The following is a 21981-nucleotide window of genomic DNA, read 5'->3' as shown; positions in this document are numbered from 1 at the left end:
CCGACAAATACAATTAAATCTGGAGGAGGCAGCTCGACTAGGAGCTGGAGCGGATGGTAATCCTGATGAAGCAGTAAAAGCACAAGCCCCGGTTGCCGACCCCAACTGGGATTTCCAGACTGCAGCAGGGCACGAGCGCATCGCTGCTTATCAAACCGCGTTTCTTGAAGCGTTGAAGAAAGGGAAGAAGAAAGTTGTGAACATGGGAAAAATCCAAGACGTGGTGCAGAAGAGAGATGAGACCCCCGGAGTCTTTTTGGAGCGGTTGATGGACGCATACCGACAGTACAGTCCATTTGATCCAGAGGACGCTAAAAATCAATCCATCATAGTGATGAGCTTCGTCGGACAATCCTGTCCCGACATTCGCCGGAAGTTGCAGAAATCGGAAGGATTTGAGGGAATGTCTATCAGCCAATTAAAAGCCATGGCCGATAAAGTCTATGTAAATCGAGAACCTGACGTAGGAAAAAAAGAAAGTAGAAAGTTAAGAGAAAGTGTCAGTCTGTTAGCCGCAGCGTTGGAAGAAACTAATTTCGGGAACTCGTCCAGGCACCATCAAGGATATACTGGACCCCGAGGAAGAGGCAGGGCACCCTCTAGAGGGCCGCCAAGGGGACGAGCAAATAGAGGAGGATCGTTCAGAGGTGGAAGAATGCCGTTAGGAACCAATCAATGTGCATTCTGTAAACAAGAAGGACACTGGAAGTCTGAGTGCCCAGAGGCTCTGCAAGCAAAACAGGAAGGATATACTCCGTCCAAACCTAAGGAAGCGGAATGGCAAATGGCCGTGGGAGAAACTTCCGGCGAAGACAGTGAAGCATGACTAGACAAGGGGAACCTTCCCCTTGATCCTTTAGTGGAAATAAAAGTAGGGACTGAAACATTCAAAGGATTATTAGACACGGGGGCCCAACGATCTGTGATGACCACCGCTATCACCACGCCCACTTCAAAGAACATCTCTATAGTTGGGGCTTCTGGAAAACCACTAATTGCTCCTTTCCTCCAGAAACGACAGGTTCGAGTAGGAGGACAATTAGTGTCCCACCAATTCCTTTATGTCCCAGGATGCCCCGTACCACTCATAGGGAGAGACCTCCTTTGTAAATTAAGAGCTAATTTACAATTCGAGTCCACTGGCGAAATCAAGGCATCTTTCGCTGATAATCCAGTCTCTCTCATTTGTCCACTCCAGGAGGAATGGAGACTACATCTCCCCGTAGTTGAGCAAATCACTGAACATCGATATAAAGATAACACCCTTCTCAACGAAAAACGAAGACAACTAATGGATAGCGTGCCTAAAGTGTGGGCTGAACAGAACCCGGGAGGAATAGCCGTCAATGCTACCCCTGTTTGGATCGAGATGAAACAGAATGCACAGGTGATCAATCAACCTCAATACCCCATTCCATATATGGCCAGGCAAGGAATCCAGATACACCTGCAGAGACTGTATGATTTGGGCATTCTCAGGCGAATCCGATCTGCGTGGAACACCCCTTTATTGCCCGTAAAGAAACCTGGGTCTACTGATTACCGACCAGTACAGGATCTACGGAAAGTGAATAATCAAGTAGCAGATCTAGTAGCCCTCGTGCCAAATCCATATTCAATCTTGGCTCAAGTCTCTCCTGCGTCAAAGTGGTACAGTGTCATTGATCTCAAGGATGCTTTCTTCTCCGTCCCAGTAGCGGAGGAATGTCAGAAGATTTTGCCTTCACATGGGAAAATGCGCACACTGGAATAAAGCAGCAGTACACATGGACTCGCTTGCCTCAAGGGTTCAAGCACTCACCTACGTTGTTTGGTGAGCAACTGGCAAAAGACTTGAAGATGTACCAAGTCATGTATGGGCCAGTGATACAGTATGTGGATGACCTTCTGTTGTTTCGAGAAACGTATCTTGAATGTGCAGTAGCCACCCTCCACTTGCTAAAGACGTTGTACTCCAAAGGATACCGTGCAAGTAAGAAGAAGGCGCAAATTTGTGAATTGGAAGTGGAATATTTGGGCTTCCAAATCCGTGAAGGCACTCGCTGTCTTGGAATCTCTCGTACTAGTTCAATACGAGGTCAACCTGTACCCACTTGCAAGAAAGAGCTCCGAGCGTTCCTTGGAGCTGCAGGATACTGTAGACTGTGGATTGCTAACTATGCAGTTATTGCCCAACCCCTGTACGACAAATTACGGGGAAAGGAAGCAGAGTCTCAACCTTTTCCCTGGGAAGGACACGAGCTAGCAAGCTTACATCAACTGAAGGACGCCTTGATTGAACCCCCTGCTCTAGGGTTGCCTGATGTAATGAAACCATTTCATCTGTTCGTCGATGAAAAGAAAGGAATGGCCATTGGGGTATTGACTCAAACTCTAGGCTCGTGGGAACGACCTGTTGCATATCTGTCAAAAGGAATGGACAATGTTGCAAAAGGATGGCCAGGTTGTCTTCAAAGCATTGCGGCTGCATGCTTACTAATTCCAGAAGCAGTCAAATTAACTTTTGGTCAAACCCTGAACGTAACGACTCCCCACACCATTCAAGGACTGCTAGAAACTCATGGACCAAAATGGATGACTAATTCACGTCTTGTAAAGTATCAAGCTCTGTTATGTGAAACTCCCGAAATTCAAATACAAGACAGTAAGAATTTGAATCCTGCAACCTTACTCCCCATTCCCACTCCAGTTACTCATAAATGTGAGGAAATCATGGCTACAGTACATTCCAGCCGACCTGATCTGCGCGACCAGCCCTGGCAAGGAGCATGGACTTTATTCACTGATGGGAGTAGCCAGGTTATAAATGGACTTCGAGTAGCTGGTTATGCCGTGGTTTCTGAAGATGACATCATCGAAGCTGAGCCCCTACCCCCGGGGACATCAGCGCAAAAGGCTGAGCTCATCGCTCTTACCCGAGCTCTGCAGTTGGCAAAAGGACAAACTGTAAACATCTATACTGATTCTAAATATGCTTTCCTTACCATCCAAGTACATGGAGCATTATACAAGGAACGAGGATTTCTGACTGCTGAAGGGAAGCAGCTAACTAATGCATCTGAGATACACCAACTGTTAGATGCCGTATGGGCACCAAAAAAGGTAGCTGTTATGCATTGTAAAGCCCACACAGGGAAATCAGATCCCATTGCAAAAGGGAACCAATGGGCAGACAAAACAGCGAAAGAAGCAGCACGTGCACATTTATCACGCATCCCGGCCACAACGTGTCCACTTCTACAATTCCCAACTGAAATCCCCGCCTACTCTACGGAAGAAAACGATTGGGCACAAACTGAGCAGTTTCGCCAGCAAAATGGTTGGTGGCTTCTGCATGATGATCGAGTATGGATACCTGAAGCATTAGCTTGGACTATTGTCAAGGAAGCCCACAACAAAACTCATCTTGGTCGAGATGCGTTAATGAAGCTATTGGGGAAAACGTATTACATCAACAGAATTACTCAGTTGACTAAACATGCAATCAATCAATGTGTCACGTGTGCAAGAAACAATCCCAGAAATGGACCTGGTCCTGCCCCCGGACATATCCTACGAGGAACTACGCCGTTTCAAGTTTGTCAAATCGATTTCACCCACATGACTCCCTCAAAAGGGTACAAAGCAATGCTGGTAGCCGTCTGTACTTATACTGGATGGATCGAAGCCATACCTACACGAACTGAAACTGCCAAAGAGGTAGTGGCTTTGCTCCTTCATCAAATCTTACCACGATACGGACTACCAAGACAAATTAATTCAGACAATGGACCAGCTTTCACCAGCGAAGTCACACAACAATTAAGCAGAATTCTAGGTGTAAGTTGGCATCTACACTGTGCGTGGAGACCTCAGAGCAGCGGAGCTGTTGAACGAGCTAATAGAACTCTGAAAAATCAGATGGCTAAGCTATGCCAAGAAACAAAGACTAAATGGCCAGACATCCTACCTTTAGCCTTACTACATATCCGATGCAGTCCAAGAAAGTCTGGTCTAACCCCTTATGAAATGATGTATGCAAGACCTCCACCCCTCCCATCTTTTCCTGAGTCGCTGCAGATACAAGGAGAGCTGTCTCTTAGTAACCAGCTTAAAGGACTACATAACACAGTCATCGCCATCCAGAACTATACATGCGACATTGAACCACTAGTCTTGCTAACCCCGACTCATCCATTCCAAATCGGAAATTCTGTGTGGGTGAAGGACTGGGATGAATCAGACTTCCTCAAACCTCGATGGAAGGGGCCACATACCGTGTTATTAACCTCTCCCACAGCAGTGAAAGTTTCTGGATGCCCTTCATGGATTCATTGGACTCGACTAAAACCAGCCGCCTCTAATTGGCAAGTCTCCAGGATTGGAGACCACAAATTGAAGTTCACTCAAGGCAGGCAGTGTTAGTCCTGGGTAGAAGACTTCAGTAACTTACCACAGAATATTAATGTGTACATTTCTTTCTTTCCTTCCTTTCAGACTCGATACCTTATGACATCAACTGTCCTACTTCAAAAATTCTGAATATGGGAAGTCGCCTAAGTCCACACTTCCAAACTTATACAGCCTCAACCTGGTACCTCCAGCTGGCAAGACTTCTACAGATTTTACTACTGATCTCCTGCAAATCAACAACGTCTCTTACTCTACCACTGAGCAAGAATTGTACCGAATGTATCAAACTAATACGTACTACAACTCAAGATGGATTTCAAATTGTCTCTACAATCATACACCAATCTCAACCTCCTACTTCGTGTGCAACACAACCTGCTTGCGCACTCAACACAGCTCAAGGATATCAGTCTTTTCATCGATGTCTAGAGGGTGACAAAGTCATTTGTCATACACCAACCACTCCCAAGTACTATAACATCACCCTCACTGCCGGGTTGCCAAAAAGCTATACTTCCAGCATTATCCCGGAAGGTAAAGGGATCTTGTACTATATCAACTCAACTAAGATCCTTATGGGAGGCGGATCTAGCGTTACAATTACCTTCGATGCATGTGATGCAATTGGTAAACATCCAAACGCACTCCATTGTGGATCTAAATCCTGGAAAGCTTCATACGTTCACAACCATAAATACCTCTGTCCCTACAATCGAGCAGCCAATCCATCCAGCTGGTTACCGTGTGGAGGGGACATGACTCTGTCCGGTTGGGCACTGGTTTGCGACTATACTGGAGGAGGTTACCATGGCTGCCACGGGATAGGCAGGTTAACTGAAGAAACTGGTAACATTGTGGCATTGCAATGGCCAATAAGAAGTGAAGGATCTCCATGGCAAGATACGTGGGGATTTGGTATCGACGGAACTGGAAAAGACCCCATGACCTACATTACCATCACACAGCGAAGAGACAAACCCCGTCCAATCGTCCACCAGACCACTGTGGTCGGTTATCAATCCTTCTTTGATGAGATATCCCATGTTACCGAAGAATTGAAAAAACACACATTTTCACATCAAGCAAAGAATATGTTCGTGAATCTGGCTGAGAATATAGCTCTCTCTCTGGAAGTTAAAAATTGTTTTGTATGTGGAGGTACAAAGACTGGAGAGCAATGGCCTTGGGAAGCCAAAGAAGTATTCCAATCTGACCTCAATAACCTGAATACAACTGTAACTTATAAACGGAAAACAAATCCATATGAGTGGGCTCTCCAGACTGATGTGATTGGCAGACGATGTATATCTAGACAACACTCACGTATATATACCGTACCTGTTGGAAATTCCCCATGTACCGGGGTTCTCACAGCTAACCTCACCAACCACACATGGTGGCAGACTGAAAATTCACCATACCCACTCCCTTTTGGACTGAATTGACTTTAAACAAGACATGGTCTGCTGCAGGACTGCCCACTACCACCTTCGCCGCTCCAGATGGATATTATTTTGTTTGCGGACGAAGGGCTTATGAACAGTTACCAACAAACTGGTATGGCACCTGCTTCTTGGCAACAATCCGACCAAGCTTCTTCCTCCTGCCAATCACAGCTGGAGAAACGTTAGGAGTCCCGGTATACAGTCCCATGAAGCCGAACAAACGTCGCAGAAATAGCAAAGTTTCTATTGGAGACTGGAAGGACCAGGAGTGGCCTCCAGAAAGAATTGTACAATATTATGGACCTGCCACTTGGGCTGAAGATGGTTCTTATGGATACAGAACCCCTATTTATATGCTAAATCGTATTATCCGACTACAAGCAGTATTGGAACTACTAACCAATGATTCTGCCTTGGCTCTCAACATCCTAGCCAAACAAAACACGAAAATCATCACAGCTGTTTACCAAAATCGTTTAGCATTGGACTACCTCCTAGCCCAGGAAGGTGGTGTGTGTGGAAAGTTTAATCTCTCTAATTGTTGTTTACAGGTGGATGACAAGAGTAAGGTCATCGAAGAAATCACAGACCGAATGGTACGCTTAGCTCATGTTCCTGTACAGACGTGGACAGGAGTTCTTGACTGGACAGCCTCCTTGCCAAATTGGCTAACCTCGATTCCAGGGTTGAGAGAACTATTCATTCCTCTGATGTTTCTTATCTTAACCTGTATCCTGTTTCCCTTTTGTCTACCTCTTATTTTCAGGAATTTGCGTTCCATGATTGAAAACATTGCTGACCGAAGAGCGGCTGCTCATGTTATGATGATGAATAAGTATGTGTCAGTTTCATCATTTCCCTCATCTGATTCTTCTGATACTGATATCAATTCTGATGATGAATACCTTGATACTAACCTCTAAGGTTCTTTAATTAACTGACCAATTGGGCCACTTTGTTAGCTAGGGTAAGCCGGGCTACAAAGGGGGGTGACACCAATAGGGTCCACCCGTCTCAAACCCGTGAAGAAACCAACCACCTGGCTACATCTTAGGGCCCATTACTGTTACCAATATTAATACTTGATTGTTGTTTCAGTTACTTCTCAGGTGAGAGTGATACTTCCGCCTTCCGCCGAAGTTGAAGTATCAAAGGGGGGAATGAAGGAGTTCAATTTCGTGAACCTCTGAAGACTGAACAACTGAAAAGTCTCTCGTCTAACTGAAGAGGTTCAATTTCGTGACCCCCCTGAAGTACGAACGAGCAACTGAACATCCTCCGACTAATCATGCCAGCAGTGAAACGCACAGCCATCTTGAACATACTAATATTTGCAACGCAAATGATACGTAATGCGTAGTGACGCAGTGACGCACTAATTTTTAGCGTAACGTAACGTAACTCCATTTTGGAATAATACTTTGTATTGTATTAATACGAATGCCAATGTAAAATGTCTAACACGTCAATTACATGACGAAACAATAGTCTGATCTTAAGCTACACCTACTAGAGGACCACGCTAGCTAATGCTTGTTCAGCAATTTGTGAAATGTTTGTTCAGCAAAAACCAGAACGCATGTGTGAAAGATAAGAGTTGTAAAGTGCATAAAAGTTTGCTCCGAAGGGGGCGTGGCATGCAGTTGTACTGAGCCTTTGTCTTAGCTGCATCTTGCTGGCAATAAAAGTCTATCTTTACGGATCAGTTGTCTGGACCTCCTTACTGACTAAAAAGAGACGGTTACATAACCATGCCAGCAGTGAAACGCACAGCCATTTTTAATGTACTAATATTTGCAACGCAAACGGCACATAATGCGTAGTGACGCAGTTACGCACTAACATTTAGTGTAACGTGACTCCATTTTGGAATAATAATTTGTATTGTATTAATACGAACGCCGCTGTAAAATGTCTAACACGTCAATTAAATGACGAAACAATAGTCTGATCATAAGCTACACCTACTAGAGGACCACGCTAGCTAATGCTTGTTCAGCAGTTTGTAAATTGTTTGTTCAGCAAAACCAGAACGCATGTGTGAAAGATAAGAGTTGTAAAGTGCATAAAAGTTTGCTCCTAAGGGGGCGTGGCATGCAGTTGTACTGAGCCTTTGTCTTAGCTGCATCTTGCTGGCAATAAAAGTCTATCTTTACGGATCAGTTGTCTGGACCTCCTTACTGACTAAAAGAGACGGTTACAGTAGGGGTGTAGGCCATTCTTATAAAAGGTTAGTGTTAAGTTTGCATAAAGTATTTCTCTATGTTGATGTTTAAATTCATGCTTGTATGACGGTGTCTGTTTTATCCACTCAAAAAAAGAGCGTTATGGACCTTGTATTGCGTCATTGTTGGCAAGGGAACAGGGGAGGGGGATGCCAGGAAGCTATGGCATGCCCAAGTTAAGAAAATAAACGTGAAATGTCTGCTGTGTTCTGAAACATTGCCGGATTTGAGATCGGAGTTCTACAGCTTGGAAAAGAGTGATACACAAGGCCCGATTCACTCAATCGTTCCCATAGAGATAGAATTGGAGAAAAGCCTTGGAAAGCAGCCAATACCACCTCCCATTGCTGTTGAGGGCAACGACCCTTCCTGCACTGTAGAAACTATGAGATCAGCCCTGCAGCCATTCAGGCGACGGGACGTAACCAAGCCCGCGGGAATCCTACCGCCCTCCCCCTCTCCATGTCAGGCCACCAATGATTTGCGAGAGTAGGGGCTGCTGGGAAAAAAAAATCCCCGCATCCGAGAAAGGCTCTGCGACAGGAGACAAAATGGCTGTCCGGAACTGAGGTAAAACTATCGCAGCGAATTCGCCTCACTCTTTCCGTCCCCGCCCGACAGGCTCAGCACTAGTTTGGAAGTTAGATGCCGGCAGTAAATCACTAGTCCGGCCAGAGACTAGAAGCAACAAAAAGGAGACAACGGTAGTTGTCAAGTCTGGCTCCGTGTGAGAGTGGCCTGCAGGTGAGGCTGCGGTCTCGGGAATGGGGGGGGGGGGGGAAGTGATGATGGGGAAAGTGTAGCAGCGGCTGGTTGCCGCGTTCCTTTTCGCGTGCGGAGATGTACGAAGACTCGGCTGAAGTCTCGCATTCTCGCTCCATCTTGCCTTTAAGGTTCCGGGCCTGTAAGGCTGTGTGGAGAAACGGGGTGAGGAGGAGGAGGAGGTCGCGCGCGCGTTCTCGGTCGCTCACACGAACGTAAGCGGGAGGCGCGCGCGCGTGGTGATGTGGACCCTGAAGGGAGGGGAAGTTACTAGGAATGGATTAAGGAAGGGGGACGTGCGCCCCTGCAGAACTGAAGGAAACGTTCGCTTTCTAGAGCGTGAAGGGAGGGATATTCTTTGCTGAAAGAGGTTCTAGCGCGCACGGTACAGGGAGCGCTCAGGTAGCGGCGGCCGCCGCGTTAAGAATGCTTCCTGGGAAAGAGGTATGCGGCCTGCCACTCGGCGCTCTCCCACCTTTCCCGGCTTGAATGTGGGTGGTTATAGAGATGAGAGCGAAAAAATAAAAGGTTGAAGCACAAGAAGGGTTTTATGTGCGGCGAGAGCTTTTGCAATCGAACGTGGAAATGGAGTGGCAGAATACAAACGGAAAGCTGATGATCGTGGCTGTGTGCTACGTTACCACAGATGGCAGATTCCCTTTGGTTCATAGTAGCCAAGCTAAGTTTTCCTGAGAACTCCAGCCTGCGCGTCTTCAGCCTACATTTCCTTCCCCTTTATATGGCTCAAGTGATAGATGTTTATACATGCAAACATTTATATTAGCATACTCTCTACATATATGGGAATCTTTAATGTATTTTTGGAAGTCAATTACTTTCACATACTTCGATTTGCCATTCGGTCGAGTTTTAACATTTCTGTTAAAAATAATAAAGGCACTTAAGAGTGTGTGTGTGTGTGGTGGTGAGGGAAGGGGCTATTTCTGTGAACTTAAGTTTTTTGGCATGTTAGGACTTTTTGGTCTGACAGCTGTCATTGTAAATCATAGTAACATACAGGCCGATACAGTAAAAGGAGCGGGCGAGCGCACAGGCCATTCTCCTGTGCGCGCGATTCAGTATTCAAATGAGGGTCAACGGTAAAAAGAAGCTCTAGGGACACCAGCGCCTCCCTAGCGCCACTTTTTTGACAGGAGCGGCGGCTGTCGGCGAGTTTGACAGCCGATGCCGGCGTCAGTTCTCAAATGCACAGACAGCCACGGGTTCGGAAACTGGACGCTGGCAAAATTGAGCGTCCGGTTTTCAAGCCGTGGGCTGATTTTAAATTTTTTAATTTATTTTTTACTTTTGGGATCTCCGACTTAATATCGCCATGATAGCAAGTCGGTGCCGGCAGAAATTAACGCCTACCTTTGGGTAGGTGCTAATTTCTGAACGTAAAATGTGCGGCTTGGCTGCACATTTTACTTACTGAATCGCGCGGGAATAACTAATAGGGCCATCAACATGCATTTCCATGTTGGGGGCGCTATTAGTTTCGGGGGGTGGGGGGGTTGGCCGTGTGTTTTCGACATGCTATTACCCCTTACTGAATAAGGGGTAGCTTTACCCCTTACTGAATAAGGGGTAGCTTTACCCCTTACTGAATAAGGGGTAGCTTTACCCCTTACTGAATAAGGGGTAAAGCTAGCGCGTCCAAACGCTGGTTAAGTGCGCTCCACTGGAGCGCACTGTACTGTATCGGCCTGATAGTGAGTAATGGCATATAAAGACCAAAATGGTCCATCTAGTCTGCTCAAGTTCTTCTTTTTTTTTTTTTTTTCAAGATAGTAACAACTGCAGCTCAGTGCAAGCCTTCTGTTAAGGGTATCTTTATTTTTATTAAAATTTATGAATAGCCTGGTGCATGGGGTTCTAAGTAATTTTACAGAGAAACATGGATAAATAAGCTACATTGCAACAAGTAATTAAACTACAGCTATAAATAAAACAAATAGCCTATAGCCAGCTTGACAGCCCACTTAAAGTAACTAATGATGAGTTATCATGTAAATGCTAATCTGAATAAATATGTCTTCAACTTAGACTGCATGTAGCAGCACTACAATGAAGTTATCTCCAAGCCTTCTGTTAAGGATGTTAGCAACTGCTGCTTCATGCAGTGTACCCCAAGTGGAAATGTAAACTTTAGGTATAATAGTAAAGTTTCCCATTTCTTCATTTCCATTCTCTAGCCAGCAGGAATCCTCTGTATTTCTCACATGCCTTTTTGAATTTTCCTTCTTGTCTTCATCTCTTCCTGGAGACATTCCATGCATCCACCACCCTTTCTGTGAAGAAATATTTTCTGACATTGATTCCCTTTGGAATTTCATATCATGACCCCTTGTTTACAGCTTCTTTTCCATCAGAAAAGTTTTGATTTTTGTGCATCAATTCCTTTCAAGTATTTGAAGATCTGTATCATACCGCCCCTGTTTCTTCTCTTTTCAGTCTCATCTCATATGGTTTTTGTACAGACTTCACATCATTTTGGTTGCCTTTCTCTGGACTGCTTCCATTCTCTTGTCCTCTTTGAGGTGAGATCTTCAGAACTGAACACACTATTCCAGGTGAGGCCTCATCAAGGATTTGTACAGTGCCATCATCACATCCTTTTTCCTGCTGGTTATGCCTCTTTCATGCAGTCATCATCAATCAGACCTTAGCCACCACCTTGTCATATTGCTTCACCGCTTTCAGATCATAAGACACTATAACCCGAAGTCTCTTTCCCAGTTCATGCACAACTCCTTTGGATTGCTGTACCCCCAAATGCATGACTCTCCACTGCTTGGCATCGAATCCCAACTGCCAAATCTTTGAACACTTCTCATTTTCTCTACTCCTTCAGGCATGTCCACTCTGTTGCAGATCTTGGTGTCATTTGCAAAAAGACAAATTTTACCTTCTAATCCTTCCACAGTATTGCTTTACAAGGATATTGAACAGAACTGGTCCCAGAATTAATCCTTGAGGAGCTCCACTTATCACTCTTCTTTCTTCAGAATAATTTGTTTACCACTACTTGCTGGCAGGCAATTTGTAATACTTAGAAACATAGAAATGAAATGACAGCAGAAGAAGACCAAACGGCCCATCCAGTCTGCCCAGCAAGCTTCACACATTTCTTCTCTCACACTTATCTGTTTCTCTTAGCTCTTGGTTCTATTTACCTTCCACCCCCACCATTGAAATATCTAGCTTGATTAGTTAGGGGTAGTAGGGGTAGTAACCGCCGCAATAAGCAAGCTACACCCATGCTTATTTGTTTTACCCAGACTATGTTATACAGTCCTTATTGGTTGTTTTTCTTCTCCCCTGCTGTTGAAGCAGGGAGCTATGCTGGAAATGCGTGATGTATCAGTCTTCTCCCATGCCGTTGAAGCAGAGAGCCATGCTGGATATGCATCGAAAGTGAAGTATCAGACACATTTGGTTTGGGGTAGTAACCGCCGTAACAAGCCAGCTACTCCCCGCTTTGTGAGTGAGTTTTTTCTTCTCCCCTGTCGTTGAAGCAGAGAACTATGCTGTATATGCATTGAAGGTGAAGTATCAGGCTTATTTGGTTTGGGGTAGTAACCGCCGTAACAAGCCAGCTACTCCCCTCTTTGTGAGTGTAAATCCATTTTTCCACATTTCCTCTTGCTGTTGAAGCTTAGAGCGATGTTGGAGTCACAGTAAGCATGTGTATGTTTATTGAATAAGGGTATTGTCTCCAGGCAGTAGCTGTCATTCTAGTGAGTCACCCACTCTTCATTGGGTGACTCACCACCATCCACCACCATCTTGAGACCCACTCAGATTTCTCATTTTATTTATGAGCCTCCTATGTGGGACCCTATGAAAAGCCTTGCTTAAATCCAAGTAAACTACATTGAACACTCTTCCTTGATCTAGTCTCTCCAAGAAAAATATCAATCATATTTGTTTGACAAGACCTTCTTCTGATAAAATCAAATTGGATTATAGATCATTATCCTTTCCTTTAACATTCTCCATTAATTTTCCCTAAGATTAACTAGCCTGTAGTTTTCAGCCTCATGCCTGCTACCACTGTTGTGAAGCAGGACCATAAACGCCCTTCTCCAGACCTGTGGCACTACTCCCATGTCCAAGGATCTGTTGAGCAGATCCTTCAGCAAACCCGCCAGCACTTCTTGGAGCTTCTTAAGTATCCTGGGATGTAGCTCATCTGGCTCCATGATCTTGACCATTTTCAGTTTTCCTAGTTCCACTCATTCTTTTCTGTAAATGAGGATGGGTCTCCCCAACTTTTATCTGTACAAGTGCTAGCCAGCAATGGTCCTTCTCCAATGTCTTTTTTTCGTGACAAGTGAACTGAAATATTTATTTAATATTTCTGCTATTTCTTCATCTTTTTCCACACTGTGTTGCTTGCCTACTTTGTCTTACACTGCTACCTCTGGTCTTCCTCCTTTTTCTGATATATCAGAAAAATGTTTTGTCATTATGCTTTACGTCTTCGGCTGTCTTTTTCTTCTACTTGAGCTTTCGCCATCCTGATTTCTTTTCTCCTCTCTTTCAGCTTCATTAGATATTCTTCTCTGTGTACCTCTTTTTTTGTTTTCCTTTGACTTTTCAAATGCCAAACTTTTTGTTTTTATTTTCTCAGCCACCACTTTGGAGAACCAGATTGGTTTCTTTTTTTCTCCTATTTACTTTTTTTTTTTTAACATAAGGATTTGTTGTCTTTGTTAAACTTGATCTCTGGTCTTCTCCGTTCTTTATGTGCCGCCTTTATCCATCCCTAACCAGCTTAAATTCTCTTACTGTTTTGATTTCTAGGGATACCAGATATTCATAAAGAAGTTAGGAATGTAAAGTATTAAATAGTAAGTAAAATCTTACCATTTAGTTCTTTAATCAATTTTAATATGCTCAGTTGCTGCTGCTGCTGCAGAGAGTTGGGAATCGTCTGATATTGGCTTGCCATCATAGCTCCCCATGTTGGCTGGTTGGCCCATTATTGGCTAACCCAGGGAAGGGAAGGCAGAATATAATATATGGGCACATGGCCCCCCTCCCATGGCAGCTTCATGTATTTTTTTTTAATCAGTTAAGCATTTACATTTCAATATTTTAAATTTTAATAATATTTGTATCCTTAAAATAAGTATTTTCTCATCACCCCTTTCTTAACAGCATCATAACATGATCATTTCCTTGAGCTGCTTATTCTATGGAAATATAACATACCTTATGGAAACTTAGGAATCCTGTCTCCAAAACAGATAGCTGTAGTTCACCCCTCCCCCAATTAACTAGATGGAACCAGTTTTCAGGGCACCTCAGTGAATCAAAAATTTTGGTTTAAAAATTTAAAGTAAATGTCTGTTCACCCAGCCAGCAAACTAATTCAGAGAAAAGACTGCAAGGAAAGAACAGTATATATATGTATGTATGTATATATATATTTATTTATTTCTTTTTTTTTTTCGGCATGGGATAAACACTGGATTCCTAAAGGCAAGGGGGAGGGGAATGAAGTAAGGCATGGGGGTATCTTACTGGTGTGGCAGATACTACCCTCTGCAAATAGACTTCAAAATGTGATGCAACTCCATCATTGCTTGCTGTTTCAATGGCAGGGAGAAAAGAGGAAAGGAAGAATTGGATTCAGACAGGAACCAACAAAGACATGAACTGTAGGGTCTGGGAAAACACATGAGCATGGGGGTAACTTGCTTGGTGAGGTGACTTTCTTGATGCGGCGGTTAGTACCCTTAACCAAAAGCCTGATACTGCACTTCTGCTCCATCATTGCACATTACTTTCTGATTCAACGGCGGGGGGGGGGGAGGGAAATTGGTCTTTAACAATAACCAACCAAAGCCCTGACCTTGCTGGTTTGAGAAACTGATAGATTGGGAAACTGATAACTTTGGGAGCTTGCTGAGCAGACTAGATGGGCCGTATGATCCTTTTCTGCCATCACTTTCTATGTTTTTATGACACCTACAAGATATTTTTTTCATATTTCTATTGTTTCTTCCCTCCTTAACTCCTAGAGAATACATTTCAAGCTCTTTAAGCCCCTCTGGGTTGTTTTGTGGGGTATGTCCTATTTTGTTAACTCTTCTCTAAGAACATAAGAATTTCCATACTGGGTCAGCCCAAAAATCTATCAAGCTCAGTATCCTTTTTCCAGGGTATTGGCCCTATTCTCTAGAATGAGCTTCCAGAATCCTTAAAATAAGAAAATGATTTTGCATTTTGGGAAAATTTTAAAGAGTTTATTTCTCTCAGCATTCAGTTTAACTGAGGGAGAAACTGTTTTTCCAGCGACTTGGGAGTTTGGCAGGGCAGTTTCGACTTCATTTTAAACAACTCAAACAGGTTATGTTGCTGGTGATAGTTATGTCTGTCCATTGTTTAAACTGATGTTTTAATTTGTTTTGAATGCATATTGTGATTGTTACATTGTTACCCACTGAATTTTGTAGGTCAGTGGGCTACAAATGTTTTAAATGAATAAGTCGAGGTTACAAGCACCTAGCAAGATACCAAACAGTAAATAGATCATTTGCTGCAGTTACACGGTGATAAATAGTGGCTGCTATAAGTCTGCTTGGTTAATAAGTTTATAGACTTCTCCAGGAATTTGTCCAAACTTTTTTTTTTTTTTTTTTAAACCCAGCTAAGCTAACTGCCTTTACCACATCTTCTTGCAGTGAATTCCAGAACTTAATTGTGTTTTGAGTGAGAGAATTTTCTCTGATTTGTTTTGAATTTGCTATTTACTGACTTCATGGAGTTTCCTTTAATCTTTGTATTTTTTTTGAAAGAGTAAACGATGTACATTTACCCATTCTATTTCACTCATGATATTATAGACCTCTATCATTTCCCCCTTTAGCTGTCTCTTCTCCCAGCTGAACAGCCCTAATCTCTTTAGTTTTTCCTCATAGGGGAGCTGTTCCATCTTCTTTTAGTTTGGTTGACCTTCTCTGTACCTTTTCCAGTGCAACTATATCTTTTTTGAGATGTGGCAACCAGAACTCCAGGTGTGGCTTCACCATGGAGAAATACAGAGACATTCTCCATTCTTTTCTCTGTTCCTCACCTAATAATTCCTAGCATTGCTTGCTTTTTTTTTTTTTCCAAACAATTTTTATTGGGCATTGGCAACATAAAACAGAACCAGAGTGAATAAGACTTTTTATATACAAGCCAACATCCAGTCATTTATCAGTTATTTCCCATCCAACCCCTGCCCTATCCCTTCGCAATGTCGAATATATCTAAATGTACACGTACAAAACAATACTTAAAGCAAATACTAATGTCACTCCTTGGAAAAGGTCCAATCGTTCAGGTGGAAGAACATTGCTTGCTTTCTTATAGCCGCTGCATGCTGAGCCAAAGATTTCGAAGTATTACCCATTATGATGTCTAGAAACTTTTCCTGGGTGATAACTCCTAATATGGAACTTAACATTGTGTAACTACAATGTGGGTTACTTTTCATCATGTACATCACTTTGCACTTGTCCACATTAAATTTCATCTGCTATTTGAATGCCCAATTTTCCAGTCTCACAAGGTCCTCCTGCAATCTTTCACAATCAGCTTGTGATTTAACAACTCAGAATAGTTGTGTCTGCAAATGTAATCACTTCTTTCCAGACATTTATAAATATATTAAAAAACACTGGTCCCAGTGCAAAACCCTGAGGCACTCCACTGTTTCCCTTTCACTACTGAGAACACTAACCATTTGGTACAGTTGTTTCCTATCTTTCAACCAAATTGCAATCCACAGTAGCAAGAGCGTCCTATCTTGTGACTTTATATTTTCTCAGGAGTTTTTCATGGGTCACTTTGTCAAATGCCTTCTGAATATCCAAAAACTATATCCACTTGCTCACCATTATCCACATGTTTATTAATCCTTCAAAAAAAGTAGCAGATTGGTGAGGCAGTTCTCCTAGGGCAAGCAGGATGGTAGTAATCACAAGTGAGTGACATCAATAGATGGAGCCCGGCACGGAAAACGTTTTGTCAAAATTTCTAGAAACTTTGACTGGCACACTGAGCATGCCCAGCATGCCACTATCCACATATCCATGCATGGTCCCTAATCAGTCTCTTCTTTTCCGTGGAGCTGTCATCTCGTGGATGTGAAGCTTGCGCTTTTTTCTAGAAAACTTTCTACGTTCGAGTTTTTCTTGGTTCTGTTCATGCGCCGAGTCCCTCAACATTGTCCCGGCCCTAGTTAGTAGGCGTCGCAGTGAATTTTTTGCATTCCTTGTGGTCAATCTCTGACTGTGCTGGATCCCGGTTACCGTCGGTTACTTTTTGAAATGGGTCCCTCGAAGCCTTCGGTGCCTTGGGTGAAGTCCAGGCTCCCTGACTGGTGTCCCCGGGTGACTCGAATGAGGATGGGGGATGATGCATCTGAGTCCTACTCAGAGGACCTGCCTTCAGAGCCGTCTCCTCCTGACGTTTGCAGGCTTTGTATGGGCCATGGCAGAGTCTGTCCCGTTCCAGCTCCAGATGAACAAGGACTCCAGGCACAAGATGCTGGAGATCCTCCAGTTTGTGAATGCACCTAAGGAGGTGGTGGCTGTCCTAGTTCATGACATTTTTAAGGACTTGTTTGTCCGGTTCTAGGAGTACCCCATCTAAGTATCCCTGGTGAACAGGATGACCGATGCAGTGTCTGGTTCAGCTCACCAAGGGGTTTGAGAGGCATCAGCTCCCGCACTAGTCTCTGGTAGTGGAGTCTGCCCTAAAGAAAGCAAAGTGTTCTCGAACACATGCTTCTGCTCCCCTCTGCCGAGAACACAGGCCCCTGGATGCCCTAGGGAGGAAGGTCTTCCAAGGCTTCATGCTGGAGGCTTGTATTGCCTGTTATCAGCTGTATATGAGCCAATATTCCAGGAATCTCTAGAAACAGGTCCAGGATCTAGTTGAGCGCCCTCCTCAGCAATTGCAGGAAGACTTCCTGAAGGTTGTCAAGCAGGGTTTGGAATGCCACAAGCTTGAGCTCTGGTCCGCCTATGATGTCTTTGAGTTGGTAGCGAGGGTGGTGGCCACCGGCATCGGTGCCCGCCGTATGGCTTGGCTCCATGCCTCTGACCTCTGTCCGGAGGTTCAAGAGCGGCTTGTAGATCTGCCCTGCACCAGAGAGAATCTCTTCGGTGACAGAATTAAAAAGGCAGTAGTGCAGCTGAAGGATAATCATGAGACACTCCAGCATTTCTTGGCCAGCACCTCGGACCAACAGTTCTCGGCAAGAAGTCCTCACGGTAAAGGCCTAGCCTCCCTTTTTACCATCTGAGGAAGTGCTACCCCCTGGCAGCCAGAGTGAGGTCTCAACGGGCCAGCCTAGAGCAAGCCCTCGGCAAACAAGGGTTCCTAGGCCTCAGCCAGCACCCCAGCAAAGCCCTGCCACGGGGTTTAGACTGGCTGCGAGGAAGTGTAAGCCAGTCAGAGGTCGGCTACGGTTCTTTGCGGACCATTGGCTGTCTGTTACCTCGGATCAATGGTCCTCTCCATTGTTCAGGGGGTACAGGTTAAATTTCCAAGGTGTCCCGCCAGACTGTCCCCCGTGCCCCTCTTGGGGCCTCTTGGCAGATCAGGAAATACTTTTTAAGGAGCTCTCTGTCCTTGTAATGGCAAGGGTGGTCGAACCTGTCCCCCCAGGGCAGTGAGGGAGCAACTTCTACTCCAGGTATTTCTTGATTCCAAAGAAAACAGGGGATCTTCGTCCTATTCTGGACCTGCGGGCCTTGAACAAATTCCTGAAACGGGAAAAGTTCAAAATGGTCTCTCTCGGCACCCTAATATCTCTCCTGTGGAGAGGGGACTGGTTTTGCTCCCTTGATCTAAAGGAAGCCTGTGCCCACAGGAAGTATCTGCGGTTTGTCGTGGGCAGGAACCACTCCCAATATCGAGTGTTGCCATTCGGTGGTCTGGTGTCTGCACCCCATGTTTTCACCAAGCACCTAGCAGTGGTGGGCACCTTCTTGTGGATGCAGGTTTTTCTCTACCTCAACTACTGGCTCATCAAGAGTGCTACCCAGGAAGGAAGCACTGCGGTCTCTGCACTCCACCATTCGGGTACTGGAGTCCTAGGTTTTTCTGGTCAACTACCCAAAGTCTCAACTGGTCCTGTCACTGCAGTTGGACTTCATTGGGGCCAGGTTCAACACGCCACAGGTTCAGGCATTTTTACCCTGAAACCGTGCACTCACCTTAATGGCCTTGGAAGGAGCGATCTTTCAGAGTCACCAAGTCTCAGTGCACCGTATGTTGCGGTTATTGGGACACATGACGACCGTCCATGTCACTCTCTTCGCTCGTCTGCACATGCGCAGGACTCTGTGGCCCCTCCGATTCTAGTGGCAGCAGGTCACCCAGGACCTTCAAGTGTGCATCCAGGTTACTCAACTGCTCCAGGTCTCCTTGGCATGGTGGGAAACCCTATCCAACTTGGGTTATCCTTCCAGACCTCCTCTGCTCAAGTTGTACTCGCCACAGATACCTCCCACCTCAGCTGGGTTGTCCATGTAGAAGGTCTCCGTACCCAAGGTTGGTGGTCCACTCAGGAAGCGCAACATCAGATAAACTTCTGGAGCTCAGAGTAATCTGATGCGCGCTTTGGACGTTCCGGGAGCACCTAGTCAACAAGGTGGTCCTCATCTGGACCGGCAACCAGGTGGCAGTGTGGTACCTCAAAAAGCAGGGAGGCACGAGATTGTTCCTCCTATTCCAGGATGCAGCCCAGTTCTGGTCGTGGGCTCTATCCCAAGGCATCCCGCTCCATGCCATGTAACTTCCAGGGATGGAGAATGTAGTGGTGGCGGAGTGAGTCGCTCGAGTCACCCCCATGAATGGTCCTTGAAGCAGGAGGTTGCGGATCGTACCCTCAGTCTTTGAGGAACCCCAGATGTAGATCTGTTTACCTCCCCCTGCAACAAGAAGGTAGCTTGGTTTTGCTCCCTGATCGGGGAGACCGGCAAGCCAGCATCAGATGCCTTTGCACACCAATGGGGCCTCCTCTATTCATATCCTCCGCTTCCACTAGTGTCGAAGACCCTCCTGAAGTTCCAGCAGGACCAGGGGACCATGATCCTCATCGCTCCTTTTTGGATGTGGCAGATTTGGTTCCCACTCCTGCAAGAACTTGCCCTAAGGGAGGCTGAGGGGTCTGGGGGCCTCCCCAGACCTTATCACACAGGATCAGGGCGTGCTATATCATCCCAACCTATGAACCTTATCCCTCATGGTATGAATGTGGAAAACTGATTTTACAGCCCTTGGACCTCTCGGATGTGGTGTCTCGGGTCGTGTTGGAGTCCAGGAGGCTGTCTACTAGGAAGTCTTACAGCCTAAGTGGAAGAAGTTCTCCACTTGGTGTGCGAGTCACGATTTAAAACTGTTCTCTTGCTCTAAGTTGGACTACCTGCTATACCTCTCAGTCTGGCCTAAAAATCAACTCAGTCAGGGTGCCTCTTAGTGCTTTTGGGGCTTACCACCATGAGGAGGGTGGTGTGCCCATCTCGGTACACCCTATCGTGGGTTGCTTCATGCGGGGTCTGCTTCAATTGAAGCCTCCCCTGAGGCCCCCTACAGTGTCCTGGGACCTCAGTGTGGTCCTGGCCCAGCTTATGAAGGCTCGCTCCTTTCAAGACTCTGCGCTCCTGTGACCTAAAGTTCATGACCTGGAAGGTTGTCTTCCTAGTGGCAGTCACCTCTGTGTGCAGAGTCAGCGAACTTCAAGCTTTGGTGTCATACCCACCTTACACGAAGTTCTTTCATGATAGGGTGGTTCTGCGTCCACATCCTAAGTTTTTGCCAAAGATGGTAACTGATTTCCATCTGAACTAATCCATCGTCTTACCCACCTTTTTTCCAAAGCCTCATTCTCACTAGGGCGAAAGGGCTCTCCATGGCCTGGATTGTAAGAGAGCCTTAGACTTTTACATGGCGCGGACGGCAGGTCATAGGCAATCTATGCAGCTCTTTCTCTGTTTTGACAGGAACCGATTGGAGTTGTGGTAACCAAGCAGACATTGTCCAACTGGCTGGCGGATTGTATCTTTCTGCTATGTGCAGGTGGGGCTACAGCTGGGGGGCCATGTCAAGGCTCACTCTGTTCGAGTCAAGTCAGCTTCGGTGGCCCACTTGCAAGTGGTTCCTGTGGATGAGATCTGCAAGGTGGCAACATGGAGTTTCCCCCACACCTTTGCCTCGCATTACTGTCTGAACAGGAATGGCTGACACGATAGCAGTTTCGGCCAGTCTGTCCTCCAGAATCTCTTTCAGATGTAAAAACCAAATATTCCTGCCTCAGGCCCACTGTTCAGGTTCAGGCTGTCTCCCTCTGTTACCAACAGAACCTTGGTGGTTGTGCCTGTTGGCACCTGGTTAAGTGACTGGTTCCCTTGTTTTGGGAACAGCCTGTAGTTAGGATTTCACCCACTTGTGAGGACTACCATATTGCTTGTCCTAGGAGAAAGAGTTGCTTACTTGTAACAGGTGTTCTCCTAGGATAGCAGGATGTTAGTCTTCAGGAAACCTGCCCGCTACCCCACGGAGTTGGGCTTTCTTCTATTTTGTTTTTATTTTTTTGTAATTTTATATTACGAGACTGAAGAGGGACCCCGTGTAGACAGTGGCATGCTCAGTGTGGCAACGTTTCTAGAAACTTTGACAAAAGTTTTCCGTGTCAGGCTCCATCTGATGATGTCATCCATTTGAGAGGACTAACATCCTGCTGTCCTAGGAGAACACCTGTTACAGGTAAGCAACTCTGCTAACATCCCTTGTGTAAATCGCTGGCTGTGTCCCATTAAACCGTGTCTTTCTATATCTTTTGTTATTTTGTTCTTTAGAATGGTTTCCACACTTTTTCCCAGTACTGATGTGAGACTCGCTGGTCTTTGGTTTCCCGGATAACCCCTGGAGCCCTTTTTAAATATCATGGTTACATTGATCATGCTCCAATCTTCAGGTACAATAGACAATTTTTATGATAGGTTACAAATTCCTAGTAGTAGATCTGTAATACGTTTTTGAGTTCTTTCAGAACTCGAGTATATACCATCTGGTCTGTGTGATTTGTTTCTAGCATTTAATGTCTTTATACAAGTATGGCCTCCAAAACTGAACATAGTTCTTCAGGT

At 45.1% G+C, this 21981-nt stretch overlaps 1 protein-coding gene across 13 annotated transcripts in view; it reads left to right on the top strand.

Annotated features, from left to right (window-relative positions):
- The first annotated feature begins 8475 nt into the window (after window positions 1-8475).
- The window catches only part of LATS1 (large tumor suppressor kinase 1), a 184047-nt gene continuing 170541 nt past the window's right edge, over window positions 8476-21981 (top strand). Inside the window, exons 1-4 of one of the 13 annotated variants that reach the window (XM_029594073.1) lie at window positions 8479-8632; window positions 11279-11397; window positions 13634-13680; window positions 21691-21809. The gene's annotated coding sequence lies outside the window, so the exon portion shown is untranslated. The other 12 variants (XM_029594075.1, XM_029594084.1, XM_029594071.1 and 9 more) reach the window with 12 other exon arrangements.

This window comes from Rhinatrema bivittatum, chromosome 3 (assembly GCF_901001135.1).
Source record: "Rhinatrema bivittatum chromosome 3, aRhiBiv1.1, whole genome shotgun sequence".
NCBI classification, from domain to species: Eukaryota; Metazoa; Chordata; class Amphibia; order Gymnophiona; family Rhinatrematidae; genus Rhinatrema; species Rhinatrema bivittatum.
Note: the sequence above shows the minus strand (reverse complement) of the source record. Positions and strands in the feature narration are given on the sequence as shown.